This window comes from Micromys minutus, assembly GCF_963924665.1.
Source record: "Micromys minutus genome assembly, chromosome: 7".
Taxonomy (NCBI): domain Eukaryota; kingdom Metazoa; phylum Chordata; class Mammalia; order Rodentia; family Muridae; genus Micromys; species Micromys minutus.
This window is the reverse complement of record NC_137976.1, coordinates 50,515,201-50,542,942: the sequence shown is the minus strand read 5'-3', so window position 1 is coordinate 50,542,942 and position 27,742 is coordinate 50,515,201. Positions and strand designations below refer to the sequence as shown.

The following is a 27,742-nucleotide window of genomic DNA, read 5'->3' as shown; positions in this document are numbered from 1 at the left end:
TAAGTAGGAGACTGCCTGGAACAGCTGAATTTGCAAAACTTTGGCCTGCAGTAAATTGTAATGACAAATGTACTCCAGGAGGAGAGGGAGGGAAGGAGCACCTCACTTGGCTTCTAGTTCTCTTCTGCCTGGCTCTCAAGGCTTGTTTAGTCATAAACAGCATAGTCATCCAAACCTTTAAAGTTACACTCTTGACATCACTTCATATGAATGTGCACTAAATGAAGAAAATCATCTCTTAGGGTGAGAAAGAGCTTTCTGTGGGGAATTTCCATGCTTATTGCACATAATCCATAATTGTCACTGTTCTTTGTTCCTAATTCTGTTGCCAGTCCTTCTCTGTTCCTGAGCTCATCCAGCTTGCCACTGAAGGCATCAGCGTTAAGACTGTTACTCTTTCCTCACCCAGCTCGCCTGCTTTACCTGCCAGAATAAACCTGCTGTCAGTGTGAACCTTGAGGCACATGGGATAGGCTCCTTGTTGACTTTAATGTGCTCTCCCTTAGCATTCCTCACAAACTGCTATCAGCACAGAAAAGCCAGAATTCTATACTCTTGCTGACTTGCAAAAAAGCATATTCCTCCCAAGTGTTTTCTGCCTATATGATCAGATACAATATGTATTGATGGGTTTGCCTTTGGGTGTATTTCACTTTCAGGTGTGAAGATATTGGGCGGTATAAAGTTTCAGGCCATGCTATGTGTTTTCAGTTTCTCTGTTTTAGTAAACAGAACTTCTAGGGAAGGGGCCACATCTTGCCTACTGATGAACAAATATTTATTTCATTTTAAAATGATACATGTTCGTTAAAAATAATTTGTAAAATACATAGAAGCAAAATGAAGAAAAATTAAAATAATTATTTCTATAATTTAAATCTAACCATTAATAACTGTTTGATATGTTCTAACTCTTACATTCTCCTGAGAACATACTTTTTGAATATGCTGTACTCAGAATTCCTTTATAATTTTTGTTCCTCTTATAAAATTGAACTTAAGAATTTTGCATTGAGTTACAAAGTCTTTATAGACATTCTAAATAAATAAAAACTATTCCTATAATGAAAATGTCCACAGAATCATTATATTTTACTTTTTTCCATTTCCGTAATCTCTTGCTTAGGAACAATGAAAGAATCAGTCAGTAAACAATGGATAAATGATTGAAAGTTCAAATGAAGTATATATTTTTAAGATTATTTTGTGAAATTTTTCAAATCCATGAATGTAGGCAAATTACTGCAATGAGCTCCTGTGTACTCATCATCTAGCTTATTCAGTGCTTAAGTCGTGGACTATCAGTTTCCCACTGCAGTGCCTTGTTATTTTGAAGCAAACCTCAGCTATCATGGCAGTTAATTAATTAGCTAATATTTCTGGTTCATTAGGATGCTTTTACATGTTAATGTTTCAAAAAGTTTCAGAAAAATAATTCTCATCATTATATGGAATACTGTTTCTCTTCTTAGTGTCTTGGCCTCCTGCCTTCTCATATGTAGCAATTGATTGGGAAAATCTCCTCAGCTTGTATTGTAGCATCCTCAGGCACACCTGCAAGCCAAAGGGCCATTTGGTTGAAGAAGAGACTGTTCTAACAGTTAGATAGGCTTCTGGGGCAAATGGTTTTCTTTAGGATCTTTTTACTTAACTTAATTTCAGGATGATAACTTACATGGCAGACTTATACAATATTAATGATCATTACTATTGAACATATCAATGTCTTATATAGAGTTGTTTATCTGAAGTAAAAGAAAAAGTTCATCCTCTGACAACTTAGAGCTCTATGCTAACTGCCTTAAGCCCATACTATATAGAGCAAATCAAACTACTTAAACCAAACCTAGTACTCTGTTCCAATATTTATAGATTTTTAAGGCTTTTTTGAAAGCAGGAAAGCATCTGATATTATATGGAACTCTTACATCTGAAAGGGTGTATGTTATATAATTTTATATATACAGCTTTGCATCTGAGCAATGCCTATGTTTATTACTCTGGTTGTCCCAGAGATCTGGAGAAACATCTACAAGCCACTTCTCCATAGATAGGCCACAACTTTCACAAAAGAGCTCTCTATACATTCAGAGTGATCTGTTGGCTTGAGCTTTGTGTGCAATACCTGTTTGCAAATTTTCTTTTCTTACTTACTGTCTTTGAATCTAAAGCCAGAGACTGTTCAGTGGTGGTGTGTTATCCAACAGGTGTTTTGCACTCATCAGATATTCAGATTGTGAGCAAGTACACACTGCATCCGTAGAAACTGAATTTATGTGTTCCTCTGGCCTATTTAATTTTTGGCGCAGTTTCCATTGGCCTTGAAAGTGAGTAGCTAGAATATTGATGGTGCCTAACCCTTCGAGAAGAAATAAAAAATTTCTCCACTACACTAAATCTCTAGAAAAAAATCTTGTGGCTTACAGGATGGACACATACAAAATATTTTCAGCCAAAGCTGGCAGGAAAAACACACGGGAAAAAAGAAAGTAATAATACAAGCAATAAATTATTCGATCAAACAGAACATCTGTAGAAACTGCTCCTCCGCATGTGTAAACAATACAATTTTTTTCCTCTTTTCATCACTTCTCTTTCCATCTGTCTTCTAAACATTTATTTTCCTCTACTATGGGTTGGCATCACCACCATTAATATATCAGCTAAAGAGACAAAATGTGCCCCAGTGCCATGGAATTCAGGCAGGTATGACAAGGTAGGAGCAAGCAATTGTATTATTTTAAAGCTACAAAGTATCCATATTTTATAGCAACACACTTTCCCATCATTATCTGAATACTAATGGCACATCATGGTCATTCATTTACATCTTATCCTTACAAGTCATGGTGTATTATGTTCCTGTCATAAACTTGAACTATAAAGTACATTTCTTAGAAAGAGAAACCATGATTTTTTCTGGTTTGTGTATTACACCATGTACTCAAGTTATCTACCGAAACTTCATCATGTTCACAACTATAATAATTACTATCAGAAACAGTGATAGTATTTTCTTCTAGAAAAAGAGTAGCTGAAGCCATCTCAGAAGTCAGACTCCTAACAGATCAGTAGTATCATCACCTGAGCCTGATAAAAGTTCTGTTCCAAAAAGCCTTGAAAAATAGCTAGTGTTTCTTCTTTATGTGGGGCATTTTGTGTCCTGGTATTGGATCACTTCTGTTGTATTTGTGACCTTCTATGTCCCACTGCTACAAAACAACATTCAAGAGTAAAGTAGCAATCCACACTTTCTACCTCTTACTCTGAACTAAGCTCATGATTGTAGTTGAATGATTCTCCTTATTTTGAGGCAGGGAATCCTTTGTAAGTACCTTGCATCATGACAAGATTTTCAAGCCTGAAGATGCTGATCATTATAGCCAAAGGAGGTAGAAGGGTTTATTTAGATTTCCAGGTCTCTCTATTCCATGAAACTGGCCTTTTTTTTCTGGGAAGATTTTATTGAACATATATTATGTAATTGTGTGCAGTTGCCAGGAGGGTAAAAATTATGTTATTCCCTCACTAAGAGAAAGGAGTGAAATCCATGCTAAAGGCAGGTGCCAAGGAGATGATCACATCATCTCAACCCTTTCACACTGGAGTGCGAAGAGGATTCCCCACTCTTCTCGTGGACTACAGTTTGGACAGGTGATGGTTTTAGAAATGGTCATCCATCTGGAAACTGTTTCAGAGGGTCCCTCTAGGCTCCCATCAGAAGCTTCTATGAGCTCTGGCCTCCACTGTAGAAATCTTTCTGGATTTTAGTGATGTATGTCATCAGTTCGTTTTCTGTGTATTTGATAGCCTCTCTGAGTCCATCTAATGTATTTGTGGCATGGAGATCTTGTAACCTTTCAATAGTAAGTGTAAGGACTCTTGTAATTAATTATTTAAAGACATTTTAGCCCATAACTATGTTTCTTTCTTTGTCCACAAACAAGTTGATTAGTTAATCATGTCTTTGTTTTTCTGTTGCTGTAGACACTGCACATAAAACAAGGGAAGGCTGTTTATAAAGATAATTGCAATGGCAGAAATGCATTTCTCTAGATGTTCCTATTCTCTCCTGTTTGGCTGCATCAAGACTCTAGGAAGTGTGCTTCAGTTTTGCCAGGAAAATGATAGAGAGAAATAATTCCATAGTTATTATGCATTGTCAAATGTATCATGTTAATTGTATTACAATTACAAATATCACGGTTCTTTCAAACCCTGTTCTACTAACACGACTTCAGTATCTGGTCAGTCTTCACACATAGTGAGTGCCCAGAAGCAAAAGGACAAAATACCAGATACTTTTCAGGCCATTGGAGAGTTTTCAATCTGAATATTTAAATGAATCTATGGTCTGTTAGAGCTGAATTTATTTCTAGGTTGGCTTATCCTGCCCACTCTAGAATAAAAATTCAGCTTCTCAAAATTAAATCAAAATTCAAAGGCCTAGGGGTCTCTAAGATTGTCTCCAAGTCTTCTTTTTGATAGATTTATATTGATTTATTTGTTATTGTTTCAATGAAGATTTTGTTAGAGAAAGTGAATCATTCTTTTGTTCCAATTCATTTTATATATTAAATACTATTTTATTCATTTCAGTATAAAACAACAACAACAACAAAAACACCTCTGGATAGATTTGTATGGCCCATTTAGTGCCTGCAGGAACTCTGGTTGTCAACAGGTGATCTTTCCTTTGTCTTTTCTCATAGTTCTGCCTGTGGTGCCTGTCACTAACAGTCAAATAAGGACAATTTTACCATTCTCTCCTGCTGCTCTAGGCTTTTTTTTTTTTTTTAACTGCCGGTACATGAATTTGTTATTCTTTATAATTCCCTTTGAAGTTGGAAATCCAAGGGGAATCTAAAACCGACCAGATGTTTCTACTGCTGGAGAGGGAAGAGAGTCAGGATTAAGTTTAACAAAAACTTGGTCTCTAGGAAAAGAAATCATTTCAGCTGAAAATCATCTCTAAATGCTTTCGTTTGCTATATATCTGTTAGTTAATTTGCATTTACTAGCCCTTTGTAGGCAACATCACCTATCAATTTACTTAGAGTAAAATTCATAGATTTTGTGAGCAAACGGATTCCTGTGGTTCCCTCAGAGCTATTTCTCTTATGGAGCTTCAGGTCTATTAGTCGGGGTATTAGTTGGGGCATCCCTTGCTCATGCCTTACTGTAAGGCCTTTGTGTCGCTGCTGCTGAGTTTCCTAAAGGTTCACCATCTTGTCACATCAGATTGGGTGGGTCAATTTTGCACACTGTCTGAGCTGCTGAGGCCAGGGAAGGCTGACATCAGGGAGGGAAAAAAAGACACCCCCCAATGGTTAGCTTTTTGTATGGAACACCATCCTTTTTAAAGCTATGGTAATCAAAACAAGAGTAGGCACTGTAGCCTGTGGTGACAAAAGACAAAAGTTTTGTGGTCTTTTAAGGAACCAGTTGATTTCACAAGCCGTGTGAACAAACACAGTAGGAAATGGAAAAAGTGATAGTCTCTGGACATAGTAAGGTACAAAGAAAGTAGGATTGTTGTGAAATGACATTTTAGGGTCCTCACTACATGTACTCAAAACTACCAGTACCCATCCATCACAAGGGAGGGAACTATTCTTTAACAAAATTAGACACAAACATGAAAAAAACGAATCCAAATATCGCAGGGGTTTGTTCATATTTCGCAGGGCATTGGATAGAGGGGCTGGGTGCTATTTGCTAGGCTACAGCAAAGAATTCCTCATGGTGTCCTCTGATGTGCTCTCTCAGTTCCCAAGGCTGCCCAGGGTTTTGAGGATAAAGAAATCGCCCTTAATCTGCAGCATAGATTAAGCATTCAGAAATGTTTTCCCCATCTCACAGTGAATGGGTGATGACTCAGCCCCTCAGTTCCACTTACTCCATCCCACCTTAGTCTGAAGCAGGAAATACTAGTCCTCAATAATTATATTCAGTTTCTTAAGCCACAAAATCAGTTGGATATACCATTGTAGGCACTCTTTTTTCAACTGTGAAAGAAGAGGAGAGAACTTTCATAGCAGCTGATCACTTATTTTAAGCAGCTTTCACATTTTAAAATATAAAAGGTTCAAGTCCTAGAACATGGGGTGATTTGAATGTTTTGTATGAATTTGGAAAAATCTCCCCCCCCATACACACTTTTATTTTTCTTAACTATTTGTTCTGTATTCAGGGACCTTAATCAACAGTGAGTTGAAATACGGAGTTTCAACCTAAATAGTTTCTCTTCTTCCTCCTTTTTACTGATTTATTTATTATCACCATTACTATTCTTCTTGGTCAAGGCAGATGGTATGAAAAGCATTTCTGTTGGTCTCACTGCTGACAGAGCTTAACCTAATAATCCAAGACTTAGAATTTAGGCCTTCAATAAAGGAAACACTGTTTGAGGTATTTTCCATTCATGCCAGCATCAAAAGTTTTTAATTAACACCATCAGAAATTAATGGGCTGAATGCAGGACAGGGTTTCTACATACCCCACTACTAGGAACAACAGCAAGTGGAATCCATTGTGTGTGTTTGTATTTTATGGTGTATTTTTATTTACTTGCTGAAGCAGAGTCCCAGCTGCACAGTGGCTGCCAAGCCTCAAGAGTGAAACCTGCAGAGGCTGCTTCCCAGAGCAGTTTCATTTTGCTCACTGATTATTGTCCTGAGTTCTTTGTGATTGTAATTGGTTAGAAAGTTTGAAATTAGCAAGTCCTTGTCAGCCATGAAAGCTTTGAAATCACAAGGCTTGATACAGCTATCAAGCATGCTGAAGCTAATGGCTTTCCGGGGAAGAGCCTCCAGAGTGGTTCACATTCTCAGCCCACAGGCTGTACCCCGTCACCATTCACCACCCTCTGGAGGGCCTTGTCTCAGACCAGGGCTTTGTCTAGGGCCTTTTCTTTTCCACTGGCGAAGCCTGTTACAGGATGAACAGATTTTAGAATAATAGGGGTAGGAGGCATTAGGAAATGAGAGCAAATGGGTAGAATGAAGTAGGTAAAGGAACAAGGAGAAAGGGGAAAAAAAGAAAATGCACAAGAGAAAAGACAGGATATAAGATGAAAAGAGCTTTTGTAAATAGTAACATTTTGTTTCTTTGCAATAAAGTTTAGTGTCTCGGGATGGAAAATGCTGGTGGGTGGGTTCTATTTTGAAACTTATTTTCTTAAGAGTTGCCTACTCACTGTCAAGGAAAAGCCACATGTGTCTGTGTAAGGGACTGTAACTGTAGTTTTAGAGATTAAGGACACAGTCATTTCCTTTATACATTATAATACAGGAATGATTGGTTTCTCAACTATTCTAAAAACACAATGTATTTATCACAAAAACCTAACCAGTATGTTCCAGCAAAGCCCTCTGCTACCTGGTCAGTTGTGTAATAAATTGAATCCCCACCTTATAAAGCTGCCTAAGCAGAGTTTATCTGAAGCAGAGATCATCAGTAGTGAGAAAACTCTTCTGGAAGCTTACATACCTCAATAACTTTTTATAAAGCACTCATTTACGTCTAAAACCTTCAAGCTTAATACATTTAGATCTAACCCTTAAACTTTAAATTGTCTTCCACTTTAATAAAACTGTATGAAAATATTAACTCAAAAGCATATTGCCATGAATTCAAAATGTCAGGAAAATTTTCAGTACATCTTGGCAAGGTGATATAAAATACCACCATGTTTTTCTTATTTTTCAAAAAATTGGTCTAACATTTCTCACACGCACAGAAGGATCAACACATATCATTCTATATGATAATAAGGAATGGTTCTCAAGAAAATAATGAGAACTGTATTTCTTAGCTGAAGAATTTGGGATTTACTCTAAGATGTGTCACCTTGAAGAATTTAGAGCACCATATGGAGTAGAGTTGAGTATAGATCACTGTATGACTTTCAGAGCCATTTTTAAGAGTGCCAGGTCACAATGTGTGTTATGTGCCTGCATTATTTCATATGGTGTTTTTTGACATTTATCTTCCTTTCCTACCTTCAACCAGATCCTTCCCCACCTTTCTCCCCACCCAACTTCATAGTCTTTCCCCCTCCCCCTTCTACTTGTCATTCCCTAACCCTCTCCCTTTGAGTCTAGTTTGTGTTGGCCAATTATTCTTGGGCATGGGACCTGCCCTGGAAGGTAGTTAATATACCAGGTATCTCTCCATTGAAGAATATAGGCTTTTCTTTCCCAGGAGCAATCAAGCACCAAGAGCTGCTTCAGCTAACTGTGTGTTGAAGAGGACTTCGTGCCCACCTCCTCTCCTCCATGATAGATTTTTGTCTGCTTTGACCTTGAGCTATATGCACTCACAGTTTGTGAGTTTGTGTATTTTCCCAGTTATGTCTAAAAAAAAATAAAACAAAACAACAACAAAAAAAACCCAATGTTTTCTTGAAGTCATCCATCAACTTTGGCTCCCACAAACTTGCCATCCCTCTACCACTTAGATCCATGAAGTTTGAGAAGAAGACTTTGCTATAGACTTCCCATTTAGGGCTGGGCATTCTGGATTCTCTTGTTCTTTATGTTAATTCCCATGTGCTGCAAGAAAAAGCTTTTTTGATAGGGGTTCTGTGGTTAAGTGTTTGGAACTCATTTTACTGTTATCATATTTAGCAAAACAATAATAATTTGTTTATTTTCAGGCCATTATTGACAGTGTCAGGTATGGGTTTCATCTCATTGAGTAGACCATAAATGTAACAAGAGTGATGGGTGACTCCAATAACATTTGTCCCACTATCACACCAGTGTCTCAGCCTGTTTTAAAGGCTAGTATGTCATCTTTGTCTGCTATTATGCCCAGGTTCGCTTCTAACTTGCACAATTTCTCTCAAAAGCCTAGGCTCCTAGCCAAAGTGTACGCAAGACACTTTTCCTCACTATCTTAGTTCTTTTCTTATTGCTATGATAAAATATAGTGAGCTAAGGCATTTGTAAAAGAAGCATTTCATTTGGTTTTGTTTTGAGAGGATTAGAGTTTAAGATGGAACAGCAAATAAACAGCAGAAAGCTCACATCTTAGTCCACAGCCAAGAGATAGAGAGAGCACAGAGAATAGTATGAGTCTTTGGAAACAGCAAACCCCACCCCTAGGGAGAAACAGACTCCAACAAGGCCACACCTAATCTTTGAAAACCGTTCTATCAGTTGAGGACCAAGTATCCAAATATATGATCCAATGAGGCCATTTTCATTCAAATCACTACACCCAAGATACTTTGCAATGCTAGAAGAGATTGGTAAGCCCATTCTACACTTGAGCCTGAGACAACTACGATGAAAAAAAAATTGGAATAAAACTTAATGCCAATTTCTTTTATGTGGACACCAATAGAGGCACTGTGTACAAGTCTTGATGTTTCTGGAGTAACTTATCCCATTTAGACCCTAGTGGTCTTGCTAACCTACCTTCACTATGACTTTCTCCTCTTCTCTGATTTAGCCTCAGTCACTCCTGCCTTCTGAAACCATCATGCAGATTACTCATATACAACAGTCCTTGTTTCAGACTATTCTTTAGCAGAGACCCAAAATGAGCTGTGTACTCGGGTTTGTTGGTTTGTAACCATTGATTTACAAGACCTCTCTACTTCAGCCAGTGACTTATTGCCAATTCATGGTCTGTTTCACAAAACTAGATTAAACCCTATGCTCACCTCTGTATGGTTATGGCGTTACAAAATCCTGAAGGATATCTATATAAAACATGGGGCTGTTATTATACTAAAGCTATACTTAGATGCTTGTTTTCTTATATTTCCTCGTAAATGAAACAATGTATTTTAGATTACAACCTAGGAAGTGTAATTAACTCTGGGCAAACTAATGAAACTGTGTGAGAACCTAAATATTTTTTTATACATATGGATGAAAGATGGTTGTCAATCCAGTCAGTTGGTAGTTAGTCTCTCAGTATTTGAAGTACAAGTCAATTCAGTGGGTTTCTGAGGACTGCTGAAATTTCATGAAGCCATGAAAATGACACATGGCGAAGTCTTGGTGTCTGCAAACAGACATCTAAGCTTGACCTTGTCTGCCTCTCCACACAGCAGAATCTACTCTTCAGGAAGCACTGAAAGGGCTGGGAGTGCAAATGGCAGCAGAGTAGAGAGAATCAGGTGTGGTCATCAAGATTCTTACTTGATACTACATGCATCCTCCTAGGCCTCATCAAAGATGGAGGGTAAGAACTGCTCCAGAAATGGGACCCAGGGCTCTCCCAGTGGCTTATTTTGGTCGTAGATTAGTGCAGAAGGACATGATGTGCTTTGTTAACTATACCCTTTCATGAAAAACAAGTTTCACTTTTAAGACAATTATTATTGGGACAATAAACCATTGACAATTTTAGAATTTGGTCCCTACAAAAGAATCTTAAGTCTCTGTTCATTTAATGTAGCTTAATATTTCATTAACCAAGTCAAATTATTTCACTAAACTTAGTGCCAACAGGTAGAGATGTGCACTAGACCCATACATGACCACATCCTCTGCTGGGGGTCCCAGTAAATCATGTGGTATACAGATAATGTTCCATTTCGTAGAGCAAGTGAAGACTGGAGGTGCTGTTACAGCCTACTGTGTATAACTGAGTGGACTCGGAAGCCGGAATGAGAGCGCTGTGAGCCTGAAGCCACATAGACTCCTCAGTAGAGGCGGGCAGCACACTTTCAGTCTGTGCATTTCTGGCTACCTCTGTGGCTTCCTTCCTGCTTCCTTTTGAATCTCTCCATTATCGTAACAACTGAAGAGAAGTGGAGGTCAGAAAACACACTAATTAAAAATGAAAGCATTAGTTTCTATTCATGCTCTATCACTAAATAAGGGGAAAATTACAATTTCTACTGCTCTTGTCCTCAATATTATTGTCTCTAAAATAGGAATGCGATGTACCATACCTACTCATTTTTACTTTTTCATTTGAAAATAATTTATGTGTATATATTAAACTACAAGAGGATAATAAAAAATAAAAATAAAAATCATCCACAAATAATCTTACTTTCAATTTTTTAGATACCATTATACTTTTCCTGTGTATATACACCATTTCTGTTTTTTTTTTTTAATCTGTGCATACCTTTATATAGTACCTTTCTGGTTTATATCTATAGTGGAAAAATATCCAACATTGTATTACAGAGATTTATTGCGCTGCACATTTACTGCCTTTTAAAAAATTGAGATTAATATAATTCCACGTTTTCTCCTGGCAAATTCTCCCATGTTTACTGTCTTTCAAATTCATAACTTCTTTTTTGATTTTTGTTACACATATTTGTGTGTGGGCGTGAGTGTGTGTGTGTGTGTGTGTGTGTGTGTGTGTGTGTGTGTGTGTTCATAAACACTCATGATTACAACCTTCTCAGTCTGTATAACATTACTTTTATATGCATGTTTTCAGGGCTGACTCTTTGGTATTCCACAACTTGAACATCCTTCCATTGGAAAGACTATCTCCCACTCTCAGCGTTCCTAAGTTACCTGCAGTTCTTTGCTAAGGGCTGAGGCCTCTTGAGCTTTCTCCATGATGTTAGCATGTCTAGTTTTGTCATCCTAGTTTAATTCCTACTGAGACACATGTGGTTAAGACTTCACATGTGTAACTTCTGACATGTCTTAGAGACACACTATTCCTGGCCTTGGGCTTTTACAATCTCCATTCATTCTTCTTTGAAAATGTAAAATCTAAAACCTTCAAAACTGAAATATACAATAATATATATTATTCTGTTGTTATGGGATTTGATAAGAATAAAATAGGAAGTGGCATTCACTGAAAGGCCGACTTTGTACCAAACCATGTGCTTGGAACTTTGTTTACACCTTCATCTTTAACAGCCTTTCACCCTGATGAGGTGTAAAGACAGAAATGCAGCTCTGAGGATGCTAATCAACAAAATGCAATGCATGGCTGCTGGCTAGCTTTGGGATTTCCTGACACTTTGTCTCTGGCTGATTTTTCTACCAAGAAGTAAGGATTATAAGTATGCTGATCACCTGTGAAGAATTGTTTTAAAGATCCAACCAGTGAATACAAGCAAAATATTTACAATGGTAGTTATATATATATATATATATATTATTTGATTATTTTCTATTTTTCAGTGTCTAATGTCATACTTTTCTGCTTAGCTCTTCTATTAAAATATTAATCCACATTGTTTCTACTTCTTTGGTGAATAAGTGGGTACTAAAGCCTTTAGCTTTCTTAATCCTTCTTCCACAGCTTTCCAATAATGTGACCTCCAGGGGATAGTTTATATTCCTATGCTTGGTTATGGTTTTCTTAAGAATGAACAAATGCTAGCTATATTCATGTTTTGATAGGGATTTCAATGAAAAAAATATTTAGAATCTATTGTCTTCCCTAGATGATAAATTGCTCTGTAAATATTAGTTATTTCCCCATGCATTGGCAGTTAATTGTTTTGTTTCTTTTAAATTGTAAGTATCAATGGGCAGATTATCAATAAATGTTATAAGCTCCGGTTACAGAATAAGGCAGTCAAATAAATACCTAGACTCTATGTGTTGGCAGTAATGATGGGAGGTAGGCTGCTACCTTCTCAGCCTTCTACAGTTTATCACCATTTCCTGGCATCTCTGTCATCATTTGTACTTAGGTATATGCAAAAATGTACCCATTGTTTGTTTGGTCCAATAACAGTCTTTATCATAAATAGGTTTCTTTCTTTTTTTATTGATTTGATTTGCAACATTTTATTCAAGTTAATCAAAAACATTGTGTAAAGTAACCTGTACTTTTTTCAGTGGGCATACAAAATTATTAAATGTATTTAAAAGTAAGGCATGAGTGACCATATGCCTCCATATTATCCATCTGACAATTACAAACCATTGGTTCTGCCATTGTAGCATTTGGACGTTACTACTTTAGTCAAATACATCAACACACCTTATTTCTTTTCTGATTTTTCTCTGTTAAACTCAGATGTAAGTTCAAGGTCAGTTCACTCAGGCTCATAACTATTGAGACTCTTTAAAGGTATAACTTAGAAATGCATTGCTTTCATATAAAGCAGAAAGAAAGGGGTGTTGTTAATAATCAAGGTGCTATGTTTGGGAAATCAGAGAAGATGCGTTGATTCTCAAGTGAGTGAAAAGAAAATCTTTGAGGATGAAATGGCCTTTCTTTTTTTCTCTCCCCTTTTCTTTTTTCTTTTTTAAATTAGATATTTTGTGTATTTACATGTCAAATGTTATCCCCTTTCCTGGCTCCCCTCCCTCTCTGCTCATCCCTCCCTCTGCTTCTATGAGGATGTTACCCACTCCCACCTCACTACCCTGACATTCCACTACACTGGGGCATCGAACCTTCACAGTACCAAGGGCTTCTCCTCCTATTGATGGCAGACAATGCCATCCTCTGCTACATATGTGGCTGGAGCCATGGGTCCCCCCATGTATACTCTTTGTCTAGTGTTTGATCCCTGGGAGTTCTGGGGGGTGGTCTGGTTGGTTGATATTGTTGTTCTTCCTATGGGGTTACAAACCCCTTCAGCTCATTAAGTTCTTTCTCTAACTCCTTTTTTGGGATCCTCATGCTCAGTCTGATGGTTAGCTGCAAGCATCCTCATCTGTATCAGTAAGGGTCTAGCAGAGCCTTTCAGGAGGCAGGTATATCAGACTCCTGTCAGCAAGCACTTATTGGCATCCCTCATCAGCAATAGTATCTGGATTTGGTGGCTACATATGGGGTGGATCTCCAAGTGGGACACTCTCTAGATGACCTTTCCTTCAGTCTCTGCTCCACTCTTTGTCTCTGTATTTCCTCTAGTATTTTGTACTTTCTTCTAAGAAAGACTGAAGCATCCAGATTTTGGTCTTCCTTCTTCTTGATCGTCATATGGTCTGTGAATTGTATCTTAAATATTCAGAGCCTTTGGGCTAACATCTGCTAAACAGTGAGTACCATGTGTGTTCTTTTGTGATGATATCAAATACATTTTGGCAAATGAATGGAATTCCTTACCTGGGGGTTGGCAGGCAGAAGAGCACACAAAACAAGCTACCTAGGGTGTAGGAAAATTGGGACAATACAAGCAAATAGGAATCTAGTTCCTGCACTGGGGAAGGGAAGGTTTCAGTGGTGAGCACCTGGGGTACAGTGGGATTTTATAGCAGATGAAACCGTGGACTTCGGGGGCAAGTCCAGAGAGGGGGTTCCCTAAAGATCAAAGAGAGTGATAGTGATGTGCCCTGCCCAGGCTTTCTTGCTACTGTGCCCATGTCAGAGTACAGTGGTGGCAAACTCTGGATAGCTTAGGGATTTACACAATTTGACCCCAAACTATATCCTTTTACGGAAGAGATTTTACCCATTAGAAAGGTATTCTGTCTGAAATAGAGTACGAAAGTTAAACTCTGTAGGGGAAAAAAGACTATGGGTTTGATCCCTAAAAATTAGAAAATTAAAATAAGTCAACACTTTTCAACTATATCATTCCTCATCTTTAAGATAGATCCTTTATAAATTTGTAAAATAAAAGCTGAAATAATATCTCAGCTTGTATTTGGAGATCGGGTCATATTATATAGCCTTGAATACACAGATACACACCTGCCTCTGCCTTCTAAGTGCTGATTTTAAAGGCATCTGCTACTATACCCAGCCTGAACTTTTCCTTTATTTTATTAGAAAGCCTTTAAAAATCAATCAGCACAGAGATTAGAGCACCAGTCCTGCCAAGTTGGAAGTATCTCATGTCAAGCACCTGTGTGTTTCCCAGGCTGTGCTTCTACACAGCCTCACCATCACTGTTCTCTCGCCAGCTACATCCCCACACTGTTTTTCAATCCACGTTTACTTTGTGTGTGGTCTCAGTATTTTTTTTACAGAAATGGGCTTATAATAAATGCATATTTAATAACAAAATATTGGAGATTTTTCTTTCTATTGAATGTTCTTCCTTTCTGAAACTATCAACTCATTAGACTTTACAGTCACAGGTAAGCAGTAGGGATCACCGTAATACTTCACACTTCCAAAATACCTATATGAACACTTAAAAAAAGTCATAGCCCCACACACCCCACTAGTGCCAGCAAGATGGAGGTGAAGTAGATTCTGCAGTCTGATGGCTTTCTGGGAAGTTGTTGACAGCAGTGACGATTCTCTTGCCCTCTGTTTCTTTTCTATGCTACATTTGGCTCTGTGTGAATCCTACCTGTGCACCTTTCAACTCTTTTTACAAAAGAAGGGAAGCAGTTTGCTAGCATTAGTCAGTGATGCCAAGGCTCCAGTGAAGGTTTTTATTTTGTTGTTTTCTTTTATTCTTTCCTTTTCTTTCTTTCTTTCTTTCTTTCTTTCTTTCTTTCTTTCTTTCTATTTTTTTAAGTTGAATATGTTCTTGTTTTCTTGTTTGTTAATTTGTAAAGCCAATCCAAATGTGAAGAAGAAATCAAATTTTGCCAATTTTAAAAGAACAAAACCATCTAAAACCTCCTTTAAAATTTTTCTAAGCTATTATGAGATTACAGACAAAAGATTGTACATGAAAGATTTTTTAAAAAGAAAAAAATCAGGTTGCTTTGCCTTTCTTTTTCACTTCAAAAGTCTTTGTCAGATATGAAAAAGAAACTTACTCAAAATGAAGAGTAAATATAATTAAAATGGTCGCTTGCCTTGTCATATAAGCTTCTTATGGGCAAAATCTGTATAAACTTAATATTGCAATACTTGAGCAGAAAAGAAAGAGTGGGCAGGGAGAGAAGTTTGATTTTACAAGACTGTACATAAAGTGGTAGTAGGAAAATGACATTCAGTCTCTTGCTGTTGATGAGAACATTTCTGATGCATTGCTTTATTTCTCCTAAGGCTTGTTGTAGACCTGCCATCCAGTAGCCTCTTCATAGGCAACTAATGAATGAATGATCGTACAAGGCCACAGGCTGCTTTAGTGTGTTGTAAGCATGGATTTTCTCTTAACAAGAACAACCTACAATGCAACTGCTTTAACATAAAGGTCAAATTGTTATTAAATACCGACCTCAAATGTATCATTTAGCAGGTAGTACAGGACTGTGATTAAGCCTTCACATTTTGATATACTTTTTAGTTGTGAGCCTAAATTATCTTCTGTATTAAGTAGTGATTATTAAAGACCATTAATTGGAAACTTATGGAAGGAAATTTATAAGATAATAATGTAGTTTGTATTATTTCTGGCACATATTAAGTTATACACACACATACACACATATACACACACATATATATATACATATATGTATATATATATATATATATCCATTTGACATTATGCATAATAAAAATGAATATACGTATTACACATGGAAGTTTTACACAAGTTAAATAAATATGTTATTAAATGTATTGAACATTTAAGAAACTGTACACAAGGCAATATGGATTCATCCATATTGATTATTCTTTCTGAAAAGAAACATAATCTACTCAGGGATAAGAACATATGTATTAATAGGTTACAGTCAATAATAATGAGGTTCCCATTTATTAATCATTGACCTCCTGTTAAGCTTTAACAGTCACTATTCTGTTTAACATAACATCTAATGAAAAGTATATTAATATTCATATACACAGAAGGGAATTAAGGCATGGTTGAGTCCAGCACTGCTAATACTTGGCCTTATCCTTTCCTCCTAACTGCAGAACTATAGTTTTAACTACTGTTCTACCTAAGGAGACTGTGGACAGTTGAGTTAAGTGTTCAGTCACAGAGAGCAACAACACAAATGGACCAGCTGGGAAAGAGGTTCCGAGAAGTAAGAAAGTACTAACAATTTGAATTTGCTATAAATAATCTGTAGTTCCCTTAAGTTAAAGGGAAATGCTTATCAAAGTTATGTGTGTATATGAAAAATTAAACACTATGTTATCCAGGACTAAGTACTTTCAGAGGTGCCAGCCATCCTCAATGAAGTAATCTAACGCTTCTTGTATATAATGCAGTCACCATAATCATCATATAGAAGAGGCTATCTTTATTCTGGCTTTAAACTCTGACTGTACATATTGATTGTGTTATCTGGTGAAAGCTTCTAATTATTGTATTTTCAATAAATGGAAAAATAATAGAATAGCCTAATTGTGAAGATGTAAAGGTTAGATGAATCCATACACAGGACTACCATGGTGCTTAGGTTTAAGTAAATATTGACTGTTGTTGATATCACTATGCTTGCTTCTTTTTTATGCTATAGATGATCAGAATACTTTGAAACCTATCATTCTTGAATTTCATTTAAAATGTAAAACAAACAGTATAATTTCATAGTCTGGAACATTAGAACATTTAGAGCATTGTTTTTGTTCTTGGTCTCAAGAGCTATACTTCAGTTGACTATGATGAGAAAGGAAAACACATGTCAGAAGACTTCACTGTATACTTAGGTGAAAGAAATTCAGTAAAAAGAGTATGTTTTGCTATCCTCTTGTGATTTTTCCTTCCCTTGCTATATATCCATTGACATTTCTGTTAATTTCTTTGAGAAGATTGTAAAGTCAAGTTTCTTAAAGAATATTGCTATTTTTTACTTTTCTAGACAATAAACACATTTGAATGTACAGAAAGCCTTTAAAATGCTATTAGCAATGCTAAGACATAGTTTACTGTAACTTGTAGTCTTTTTCATTAAAGGTACAGTAATGTGCTTAGTAACTAAATATGCAGACATCTCCCTATACATGAGAAGAATAGGACAATATTCATTGACAGGGAACTAAAAGGAGTAATTATCCTGAGCTATGCCTTTCAGATGGTTCAGTCAATTTTTGTAGTTTGATGAGAGCAGCTGATTTGGCAATACAAGGGCAAAAAATACCAACCTGGCTGGAAGGGCAGAGCATTGGCAGTTCCATTGGTGATGTAGTAGGAATGAGTATCTGTGTAGGGAAGATGAGATTTTAAAGTGCTTGTAATGAAGTTCATGGGTAGCACATAGCTGGACATGGCTGTTTACTAGTAACCCCCACAGAAGCAATTTAACACATGGCCCTTTGCTTATGTTTATTATTTCAGAGGGATGCCCTTTCAAGTCAGGCAGTTATACCAGAACTATCATATTTTTGATATTTTGTTTCTGAATGGATGTATTGAAACACAGATGACATTAAGAATCCCCTGAAATGTTCAGTAGCATGCATCCCAAGCCAATATTCTATAAATCAATGACATTTCTAGTTTTTACTACTTCATACAAAGTCAATTTTAACTCAGTCTTTCCCATTCTTTTACATTCTCTCATTCATTCTTTCATTAATTGCTCTACCTTACATACAGGTGAAAGCTGACTTTAAGATTTTATGAGGTAATTTGATCTATACTTTTTTACTTTATTTTATCATCCCTTTCACCTTGGCTCAGACCCACTCTTCCTGCTGTGTATTGGAAAGTGTGAGCCTTTGAGGCTAAGAGCAAGGTGTGAAATACTCTTGTTTTGGTTTTGTTGGTGGCTGGTTAGCTGGTTGTTTGGTAAGTTGGTAATTTTGAGGTGTTTTTCTTCCGTTGTTTAAAAACTCTCAACCTCACACTTTATAGAAGTATACAGTTTCTCTTTATACACAAAAACTATTTTCTGTGTTACATGTAAAATAGAGTTAAAACTCAACCAAGGCCTCAAAGCCTGTTCATTACAAAACAAAACTCTCTGCCCAGTCATTAGAGTTTTCTGAAAGACACCTAACCAGGAGATAAAAGCAGCTAAGCCTTGGCTTTCAGGCATCCCCAAGTGTCCTACAGAGGCTTGTATAGTCTTTTCTATGCCTTAATAGGAGATTCATGATTAATATAGAAAACTTGTAGCTCAGGCCTTCAGGTTTTGATAGTAAGATCTCCATGAAACTGATAAACATATGAAACAATATCAGGGCTGAACACAGTGAAGTTCCCAGGAGCTTCCACACCAAGTAAATTTTAGAGCAAAGTTATCTCCTAGATGTTTAACCTTCTTAGATTTAAATGTGGGGACACAGCTTACTTTTCTCTAATAGATGTCTTAGGGTATTTACATGGAGAGTCAAGTTTGCTATACTCCTGGTTCAGATATTACCTGGAACTTTATAAAACCTTATCAGTATCCTTCACATAGAAAAAGTATTACTCGAAATAAGAATAGATTTAATTATGCTAAATTTGAGATGTTGTACTGATGAGATATTTTCCATGCAAATAAAGAACAAAGTATGTAAAACCTCAGGACTTGCACCGAGTTAGAAGTATAATGCAACTGTCATTTCTGCATTTCCTGCTTTTCATGAAACATTGTTAGTGATCCTCTGTCATTTAAATCAGTTGAGACTGGATTTATCTTAATTTTCACCCTTTGTTTCCCCTTTTTGTGTTAGCAGTTATGAGATATGATGATGTAGAGTATTTCTACTTATAAAGGGTACAGCCCTGTCCCTGGGCAGACTAAATCTCCTGGCTAATTCACTGATCAGTTAAATAGTCAAAGTTATTATTATTATAATTATTATTTTACATTTATATAGCACTTTTCTCCAAGGGTTTCAAGGCGTTTTACACACAATAAATTACAAATTAGAAATTAATCCTTATATCATTCTGTGGGTAGGTACACTCACATTAATGAAATTCTATAAAAGTCCCCTTGTGTCACAGCTCCACCCCAATCACCAGTGAAGCTGCCCTTCCTTTACAAAAATAAACTAGAATGCCCATGGCATTGCAAGGAAAGGCTCAAAGGGAGATCTTTGGGAAAACATTCCTATGTCCTGACTTTGGCTTTCTGAGCTTCCTAGAGAATAAACTATTGGGAACAACCAAACATGTAGGAGTATTGACAAGGGTAACCAACCTAGGTAGTTTCATTTGATTCTTCAAAGGATAAGCTAGGATGTGATTTTAAAGTATTTGACTATATACAAACCACATGGGAGAGTATTTAAAATGAGATCCCAAGACTTTCTCCCTCACAGAGATCCTCACATAATTGCTCCAGAAAGAGCAAGGAATGGTGATTTTGAAGCTAGTGGTACTTTGAGAAGCATGTAGTGACTCAGAAGGAAATGTTACTACCTAATGTATATATCAGAAAATGATGGCTCAAGTAAGTAACGTGTCACAATATTTGGTAGAGCCAAGAGTAGATGCCAAGTTGGCAAATTCCCAAATATGTACTTTTTATTATAGTAATACTACAGTACTTCCAGGGAAAGGGTAAGTTGAAAACCAAATGCAACAGATCTTAAATGTAAAGGAATGGAGACTACTGGGCATGAAAGACACAGCTCATGCCTAGCAATGCTTAAGGTCCTAGGATCAAGCCCCAGTACCACAATACAGAAAGGGAAATAAAATAATAAAGGAGAAAATAGCATAAGAGGAGTTGTAGTCTATGGACTGGCATAGGCTGGCCTCTTGCAAACCTCAAATTTATCTGGATACCTAGGCCTGGAGCACCACCACCTGTCCTGCAGAGCTGACTTGCTCTTTGCCATTGAGCTTCTTTGTTTCAGGGCTATCTTGATCCCTCAAACCATCTGTTTCATCACCTGACTAGAGCCCAGTAAGTACCTTAAAAACACAGAATGTGGAATCATGAACCCTGTCCAGGAAGTACTTCTGCTTAATAGGTAACAGCAGGAGAAAATTTTATTGAAACTCTTGTTTATGAGATAGGATGGGCTTTATTTGTTTTGTAGGCAGTCTAACTCTGGGGCTGACATAAAGATTTCAACTTTATATTATATTTTATTTCACTTTTTATTTCTCGACTTAATTTTTATTATTTTTGCCTTCAAAAATTGGAGCAATAAATTGTAAGTACACAGACATAGTGGCTTCAAAGTTTCAAAAGTGTGTGCACTTTTCATAGTGTAGTTTAGAGGTGCTTGTGAAATTTAGTTACAGTTTTTAGAAACCAGAAACACGGGTAGTGTGGAGTTGCTCCTGGTAAGCATTCCAACAGTCTATATAAGCTTGCCTAACTTTTCATTGGATTTCATTCAATTGGATTGACAGAATTTGTTTTCTTTTTCTCAGAAGCATGTATCACTTAGTTATGGTAATAATTATTGCTGTCCTGGTGAAATTTTTTTAGTCTCACTAACATAGCATCTATTCCTGGAAGTTGGATTCTACATCTAAATTTCTCATCTTTGCTTATATATATGGACGTGTTTGTGTTTGTGTGCACCGGCGTGCCAGTGTGTATTATGCATATGGAGGACAGAAGTCCCTATCTTGTGTCACACTCAATTGCATTCTACCTCATTTATGTCTGAGGTAAGTCTCTTACTGAGCTTACACATTCATCTAAGGCTGGCTGGTCAGCTTCCACGGCACTTCTGTGCCTGTCCCCACCTCCCTAGCCCTAGGATTACAGCCCATTTGACTTTTTTTTTTTTATTTTAAACAAAACATGAGTGCTTGAGATGTGAATTTAAGTCCTCATTCTTTCACTGTGTAGTACTTTACCTGTGAAAATCCATTCCTAGAACTCTTCTCATTATCTTCTTTTTAAATACTGTGGTCATCTTCGGTCTCTGAAAAAACAAATTTTATTTAGACTTTAATAACCCAGGCACGGCAGCAAAGCAGCATTTCTTTATTGGCTGAAGTGGGTAACAGTAGCAAATGAAGATGTGTTCAGAGACAGTAAACAGCATGCCTCTTAGGAAAGTGCAGTTTGTTGGCTTTTCAGGCTTGCTTTCGTCAATATCATTTTATTGTCCGAGGTGGATCAAGATTTCTCTGTAACTATATAGACTACTGTTTTAAGAAACCAGCATAAAAACTCTGATTACAAAATTAAGCACAGGGCTTTGGAATAAGCCAGGCAAGTGAAGGGCCCCGGAGCTTAATCCTTTAAATTCACATTCAATCCACCTCTGAATATCCCCATTTTGGGCTTTACAAAGGTACTCTTAGTAAATATTACTGCTTTATGTAATAACAAGATTAGTTAAGGATAATGTCCTACTTTATGTGTATAGTCTTTAGGCTAAAAATAACAAAACACTGTAGAAATAATGTGAACCTACTTACCAACAATTTAGCTGATCCCATGTAGTATTCATCTTTGTTTATTCAGGCTAACTCCAATATAATAATGGTCGATAAACACCATTAGAGCAGTCATTTCTTTGTGGAGCCTGGTATTTCGAACAGTACTTGAGACAATAAAATACAGGTCAGCAAGAAATGTCAACAGTTCCTTTAAGTTCTTTGTAATGGGATTACAACTGTATTGTAGAACTAATAAAGAACTAGCCTAGCATAGACTGTGTTTGACCCATTGTCTTCCTCAGAATTGTAACAGATACAAGAGACACAGCTGTTTCACAGCCTTTTGCCTCCACCACCCATTTCTAGACTTAATTATTTCATTTCTTCCTAGTCTAGAACAAGTTGTAAACATTTTGATTTTTAAGAGATCTTTCAAAGTGCCATGGTATTGCTGCTTATTTCTAATTGTTTGATTTTCCCTTTAACCCTCTCCCTGTGATTTACTCCAAAAATAACATTTAGTGGTGGTCTCCTGGTAGAAGACACTGAACACTTATAATTTAACTGTTAAGAGATCTACAACTATTTCCTGTTGCTGTGATTTAAAAAAAAAAAAAAAGTGTCAAATCACTGTAAGAGAGAAAGGGCTTATTTGGCCCAAAGCTTTTGGTTATAGTCCATCACTATGGGGAAATTAAGGCATTAGGAACATAAAGCAGCTAGACACATAGAGAGTTAAAAGCAGAAAGAAAATGAATGCATGCACGTTCTGCTGTGCTAGCTTTTTCCACTTTTGTACAGTTCAGAATCTCCTACTTAGGGAATAGTGCCACCCACAGTTGGCAGGTCTTCCCTCCAAATTAAATTCAGTTAAAGTAATCAAGATAATTCCTGCAGATGTCCCAAAAAACAGATGTGGACAGTCTACCCTAACACTCTCTTTCCATGTGATTCTAAATTACGTATATGATGCTCCCTTACCCAATCCTCCAATATTAGAACATTCTATTAAAAGATACGGAAAATGTGTTTTGGAAAACTATGTAAGAAGTTTTAATGGAAATCAAATGGTAAATTATATCGGCTTCTCAAAATTACTGCGTTTTCATCTTCTTTACAGGCCAAGCCAGTTGTTTCTTTCCTGTTTTCTCATTTATTGGTCTCTATAGTGCCCACCTAGGAAGTAATTTCTCACAGTTCTGAGTAAAAAGAAATAGCCAATCTTCAAGTCGTCAATACAGTTTATTGCTTGATACCAACATGAAATCCAAAAGCAGAAAAGAGAAAATCTGCAAGACAGCCAGCACTGTAGCCATGAGCAAACAATCACACTGTAGCCATGAGGAAATCCTCTCAGAACATCGATTTCAGGCAACCTTGTTTATTGGAAAACAGATGCTCCTTTAACAAGAAAACCCTGAAGAAAATAAAATTTTAATTTTAGCATAATTGTAATAACTTGTATCTCAAGTTTGATATATATTTGTTCTTCCTTGCATAAGTAATCAGCATTCTTCAATAGTAGAATAGTGTTGGGTTACATGTTTCTAGAGTAGAAGCGGCTTACTTAAAAAGTATTTTTTACACCTGTTTAGATCCTCTGCTGGTTTGGCTGAAGATGACTCTTGTAAGAAATGGCCAAAAACTTGTAGGTTTAGAAGCTTCATCCTCGCAATAGTGGGATTTGAGCAAGTGTTTGTGATACATGGAGAAAATGCTGTGCATAGGAAAAGAAAAACTGTCCTAAAAAACAGAATTGTAACTTCCCATAATTCACTTGGGCTAACATTTTAGAAATGTACTCATTACTTTTTATAAAGTACTTTAAAATATCTCCATAACAGATAATGTTGCATAGTCTATGAGTTCAGATTTTGCATTCTCCCTTAAAGAATTCAAAAAAAGGATATTAACATGGGTGGCTCAGTAATATAAAACTGTCTGTTTGTGTCATTTGGCATAGTTACCAAAAACTACTTGAAAAAAAAAATATTGACTAAGTTTCCTTAGCACTGTGTTCTGTATTTGTCCACATGTATATGTGAAGACATGTCTCCTATTATACGCAGCTTTCATTTCAGACCCACTGACTGTGGAATGTAAATGTCGGTGTGGCCAGTGGCTTTGGGAGATTGGGTTCATGCAACATCTCCACAGCACTTTGACTGAGATTTTGGATTGTAAGTAAATAGGAAGTGTGCACATCGTAAGACATTGAGCAACATTCTGAGCTCTGCCCACTAGGTTCCAGTAACACTGCCAGTGACAGTCATCGAAATTATCTCCAGACATTGTCAACTGTCATCTGTAGGACAGAGAAATGGCAAAAGGATCTTTGAGCTGAGAGCTCCTGAGTTGTAAGCATGTGCTACTGGGATGAACGTACTGTTTGTTGTAGGAACTCACTTTTTTTTTTAATTTGTTCACTTATAATTGACTAGAGGTATGAGTTTATATGAACTGATGAAATTCCGTAGCCCTCTGCTGAGACAAAGAGAAGTCCTTCTCTACCTGTGATAAGTTATGTTTAAGTGCTAGTTACATAGGTGTGCTTCTTAGTCTCACTTAATGACTTTCACTAGAGCAATGAGTCTGGGATTCTTCATAGATGTATATTTTATACTTTTTATTTAGTTATTGGCCTTCTTATGATAATGATCTTTCTGGAAAGCAGACTAAGCTGGCATACTGCTATTGACTTAACAACTGAATTCCCCGTACAACACTTACCTGTCTCTAACACAGTAGCACCTCCCTAGGAGAGACCTAGTAAATAGTGAAACAACAGGTAAATCCATCTGGACTTTGAGGCAGGAAGATGGCAATTACGCAAATGGACCTTCACTGCACTGATTTCAGGTCCGTGTCTACACGTGAAAACTAAAGATTACTTGCCAAACAAAGAAAACAAAGCCTGCTTAACTTTTAAATTGAGATACTTAACATTGGCGGTAAAACTTGTTCGTCCTCACGGGAGACAAAAGTCCTAGTCCTGCAACAGGAAACTAGGCAGTAGTTGTTGGCTCAGTAGCTCCCTCAAAATCACTCAACCTGTAAGGAGTGCTGGGGGATTCTAAACCAGCCACTCTTCAACCCTTGGTGTCTTAAGTCCTTTAAGATATATAGTGGAACTTGAAGCAAATTTTCAAGCACTATGAATCAGGTACTTATTCAAAAGGATACATGAACGAAATAACCAACAGCTTAGATTGAAGGGAGGAGAATGCTTTCAAAGAAAGGCCTTCTAGTAATCATCTAACTATTGCATGAATTTGAAAGAGGTATCTTGCCCTTAAATTGATTCATGTAATATCCCAGGCCTGTTTAAAGTTTCTAAGTTTTTTTTTTTTTTTTTTTTTTCTGGTTTGGGTTTTGGTTTGTTTGTTTTTTAAACCACTCATGGCATCATTGAACTAACTACAATAAATAAATTTCAACTCTTCATTAACTATGAGATAATACTGTCATTCATTAATCATTTTTCCAGAAAGAAATAGATAATAAATTGTTTACCACTCTAATTGGTGGTGGGACCTGGGAAAATGAAGCCTAAGAATAAGGCAGACTAAAGTCTCCTGCAATAGCCAATTTTAATCAGAGTCTCAATCTATAGCCTGAGTGTTAAGAGGCTACCCTTGTAAATTTCTCAGGAGTTCAAGCTGTATATAATCACAAAGACAAGCGGCACATGGCAAAAGTTTGTTTGTTTGTTCGTTTTACATAGAGACATAAACAATAACAGTAGCCAGTTGTGAATAATCTGAAGCAAACTCACTGCTTGCTACACCCGGGAATGGCATGGAAGGCCTTCTAAGAGTAGTTCCATGTTCTTGAAGATCCTGAAATCACAAGGCTCTCCTCTAGTTTTCTTGGAACTTTCTCACAAGTGCTCAGAATTCTTTATGCTTGGACCATGTTTCAATAAGAAATGAACTAAATTCATTATTTTCTTTCATAAAAGGGCATGTAACATTTTAAAACTCTTAACCATGAAAAACTTTTCTGGGTCTGTAATGTTGTGATTGAAATACTGTTAGAATGCTATCTTGTAAACATAACTGTTAACTAACAAGCATCTTGTTCCCAAATAATATCCACTATAACATTCATATCACTTTTTGATTATTTATAATTTTTAACATTAATAAAATAATATTTCATTCAGTTTTCTAATTTCTTGAGTGAAGGTTATCTGTACCCGAATTGAAAGGGAACTGAGTAGACATGTTGGTAAGTATAGACTAATAAAGTCCGTTTTTCCCAACTGTGTTTCATTTCCATAAACCACAATTAGGCTTCATTTTGGTTCAATCAGTATTTTGTTTCAATCTACTGGTTATATTTGTCTAATGAAATAATAAAGTTATGTATATTAATGAAACAAGAACCTAGAAAATTTACATTTTGTACACATTTCAAGAGGCATGATTGTAGCTTAGAAGGAAATTCTAGTGCATCTATAAAAGACTGGATAACTTTATTTTACTTTTATATAGTTTATACGTAAACTAAAATGTCAAAGAAGCAGTCATTTTCTGTTATTTTTTTAAAATTATCTGTCCAGAAGATACTTAATTGTAATGTTCACGTTCACAGGAAATGGTTTGGTGGTATTGTTCTCAGCAAAGGCTTGTTCTGGGGAGTTTCCACTCATAAAATGGACCAAGGAAAAGAAACACATTCCCACCTATCTATTTCTAAGAACCCAGTGTAAATTCTCAGACAAAGGACAGCAGTTTGCCATGCATAGAGTGCTCAATAGCCTCTTCAATCCTTACCCTTTCCTGGCAATAAAGAAATCGTCCTTCTCTTGTTTAAGACATTTTCACCAACTTACCAGTCCCTGGTGTTATGAAATCACAGAATTGCAAATGCTCTCTGCCCAGATTCTGAACTGAGTTCTTCAAAACTGAACTAGTTGCCAAGTAAGAATGAGTTTGTAAAGCCTTTCATCATTTACCCAAGTATTTATAAGCAAAGAAAGGTTTTGTTTCTTTCTGTCTACATACAAAAAGAAGTTGCTAATATTCACTGTGTCGTAGTTAAATGTCATATTCAGAGGCAACTTATAGGCAGAAGGTTTAATGGATATTTTTAAGTCTTTTGTACTGCCATTAAAATAATGTGGTTTATAATATTTCTATGGACACAGAGAAATCAAAGCATTTCTTCAATGTGTAAAACACATTGCACTTTTTCAAGGCAATGTATTTGGCATGACAGACTTGCCAGTTTAGATGGTACTTCTACCGTGATTAGAGACGATACAGGCTATTGCCTCCTCACTGAAAATTTAGAGGTAGGAAAAAGACAATCAAGATAAATGGACAGTGAAGGAGGCTTAAGATGCAGCTGTGTGATCAAAGGAGGTGACCTCCAGTGAAAACCAAAGAATATAAGAAGCAAGGGCAACTGAACAGTGCCTCGAGGGTCCAGACCAAGCTTACCAAATGCCTACAGCTGGAGGGGGCAACGAATGAACTGCATTGGGTGGATGGATGAATGTGAAGAACCAAAGTCACAGGTTTGACCAGCACTTGAGAGAAGTTATGCTGATTTTGAAAGTCCCAGAACAGGATATTACCAAGTAATGTCAATAAAACATCAGCTGAGTGAGATTAACAATCAGACCAGCATTTTGACTTATTGTGAAGTTTAATGAATTGTTATGATAGTACAAAATAGTGTGTTCTCTACTAACCTCTTAGACTTAGCTTGAACTCCCTAGTGATTATTCTGTGTAAT

At 36.6% G+C, this 27,742-nt stretch overlaps 1 protein-coding gene across 8 annotated transcripts in view; it reads left to right on the top strand.

The window, feature by feature from the left end:
- Positions 1–27,742, top strand: part of ZBTB20 (zinc finger and BTB domain containing 20) — a 687,690-nt gene that overhangs the window by 369,479 nt on the left and 290,469 nt on the right. Inside the window, exon 1 of one of the 8 annotated variants that reach the window (XM_080919193.1) lies at positions 13,843–13,945. The exons of the other annotated variants lie outside the window; for them this stretch is intronic. The gene's annotated coding sequence lies outside the window, so the exon portion shown is untranslated. Of the gene's footprint in view, positions 1–13,842; positions 13,946–27,742 lie in introns of those variants that run through there. 8 annotated transcript variants of the gene reach the window in all.